Source organism: Leiobunum rupestre, chromosome 2 (genome assembly GCF_980474605.1).
Source record: "Leiobunum rupestre chromosome 2, qqLeiRupe1.1.hap1, whole genome shotgun sequence".
Classification (NCBI taxonomy): domain Eukaryota; kingdom Metazoa; phylum Arthropoda; class Arachnida; order Opiliones; family Sclerosomatidae; genus Leiobunum; species Leiobunum rupestre.
The window spans coordinates 32,732,762-32,735,475 of NC_143385.1; positions in this window are offsets into that span (position 1 = coordinate 32,732,762).

Below are 2,714 nucleotides of genomic sequence, written 5' to 3' on the forward strand. Positions count from 1 at the left end.
TTTAGAAAGGGATTAAAGGGATTATTTATTGTAAGGAAAACGGTAAATTTATAATTTATTTAGTCTCAAAATAAGAGGGGCGCCAAAAATCCCCCTTGCCCGGGTGAAAAATATTTCTTGAGCCGGCCCTAACCTGATCAGGACATTCAGGTGGAAACTTTCTGATATCTGAAGGTAATAAGTTAGTCAGATCAGTTTAATCTTTAACATTCCCCTCACCCATCAATCTAATCTCAAATTGTCTGTTTTATTATAACAAGTACACTCTAAGAAATTATCGTAAAAGAACAGTAATTTCACCCTATAATTATAATGAACGTATCAAATTTTGCCGTAAAATTAATGTTCAAATTAGTGTTATGGCACTTAACGGTATTCTGATATTTAAAATTACGCTGAAATGTTGACCGTTGAAATAAGTAACGTAGAGGTGATGATGTGTTTTATTTACTTGATAGAACTATGGCTTACTACATAAATATTTTCAACTGAAAATCAAGTAACGTAAAACTACTGAAGATGTATCAAAAGGGACGGTAGTCCCTATGCAAGGTCCGGGTATAGAGTAGAGCACCTACCCGAGCACTTGCTATATTATCTCGAGTCAGAATGAAGCCGATTGTACCCCTCGTATCTCAAAAACTATAGGTCGTATCAAAACAAGTGATGTATCGTTTGAAAGGTTACGGGAACGCGGCAAACATATACGAATTCCATCGAACAGGGTTGAGGCGACGTTTCGTAGTAATGGGGCAAAGTAAGGCTTAATTTTTCTTCTTCTTCTTCCATCTTCTCCTCGCAGACCACTCTACAGCTAAAACTACTAAACCGATTTAAATGCAATTTTTTATACAGTTTCAGATTAAGCTCCCATTGTGTTCTTCCAAAGGATAAGTTCATATCTCGTATATTTCTTGAGCTACGGCGACAAATGTACAGTTTAGCGAGTCGGTAACGAAACCATGGAGTAATAAACACATAAGAAGTACTAAACCGGAGCGACCAGCGATTAAAAAAATTAATGCAAAAGGTTTGAGGATTGATTCTAGTGGAAAACGTGGCGCTGTGTTCGAAAAAATAGTCTTGCGAGTGTCAGGGTGGTGGTTGTCCGCCATAGGGCTTGCGAAAAAATAAGTCCAGTTTATGACGTTCATGGGAATATAATTACAGAAATAGATTAAAGATTCGAATGCTACTGATTTATAGGTTGTTTCTAAGTGAAAGAGGTGCAGTGAGTTCGAAGTGTCTCGCCAGTGTCAGGGTGGGCAGTGTGCCGCCAGAGGGCGGTAAACCATGCCAATGAGTAATAAACACAGTACAAAACGTGTAAAGTTTAATAACAATCGTACAAGCCTATTTTTTAACATCAAAAATTAATTAAAGATCATAATGACGTCACGTTTTCAAAAAATTAAAGTAAACAATATCTAAACGTACACTCTGTTAAATAAGTCTTCGGCCTTTGGGATTTTGGCACTTATTTGCGATTATCTCAAAAACTATGAAAGATAGCAAGTTGAAACCAATTTCATTTTTAATATTTTATTAATATCTTTCATACATATGTCTTGATTCACGTGTAGCATTTCCATATCCGCCGGAAACGCCAAATATCGTTTTGACAACTTTTTTATAATGATGTTACGCCCCTGAAACCTGCATTTTTGGATTCACAAGGGTCGATTCATTTTTAGAAAGTGTCATTGTTATCCGGCTACGTCGAGCGGCTGCTAAGATATGGCCTATCGAACATTCGGGTCTCATTCGGAAAATTCTAAAATACTCGAGGCGACAGAGAAATAATATCTTATTGTTGAGGAAAAAAACCACTTTCGTCGTTTCATTGCGGGTAACACAATAAGCATATATATATATATATATATTAATTTAACGAGTTGTTGGAACGCTGTGGTTATAGGCCTATGCCGGATTAATAATATTGATTAATTAGGCATTTTAGAATTTTCCGAATGAGACCCGAATGTTCGATCAAAGAGTATAAAAACTATGTAACCTAGAGATATAATGACGGTCGAAAGCAGTAAAGGAAGTTGTAGCAACCGGGGGGGAAGGCACTCAGTGAATTTGCACTTCAAATTTCGGTACCGCAGCGCCACTACGGCAGTTTTTAGTACAATAAATAATAATACCGGAGAAAAATGGCAGTTACGGTGTTGCGGAGGTGCTAAATTTGGCATTTTGGATATTTAATTGTCTAATATCTGTCAATTCAAAAAAGTGACAGTAATTGGTTACTGTTTCGTGATTTTTTTAGTTAGAATTTGTGGATTCGTTGTTTCGGTGTTTATTTTCAAAAAGTGAAGAATAAGGCGTTTGTTCTCTACCGTTGCCAAGTCCTAAAGGTAGCCAAGTCCTTAAGGAATTTTCAAGGATGTTGAACTAAATCAAAATGATTGCCACTTAAAACTGCCGTAGTGGCGCTGCGGTACCGAAATTTGAAGTGCAAATTCACTGAGTGCCTTCCCCCCCGGTTGCTACAACTTCCTTTACTGCTTTCGACCGTCATTATATCTCTAGGTTACGTAGTTTTTATACTCTTTGGTTCGATAGGCCATATCTTAGCAGCCGTTCGACGTAGCTATAAGATAATTTAAAATTAACTTTCCCGTTAATACTTAATTAACGGTTCAATCAGTGAAGGATTTACCAAGAGGCTAAGCAGGGGTCAGAACTAGACTGACTCGAAACGAAGA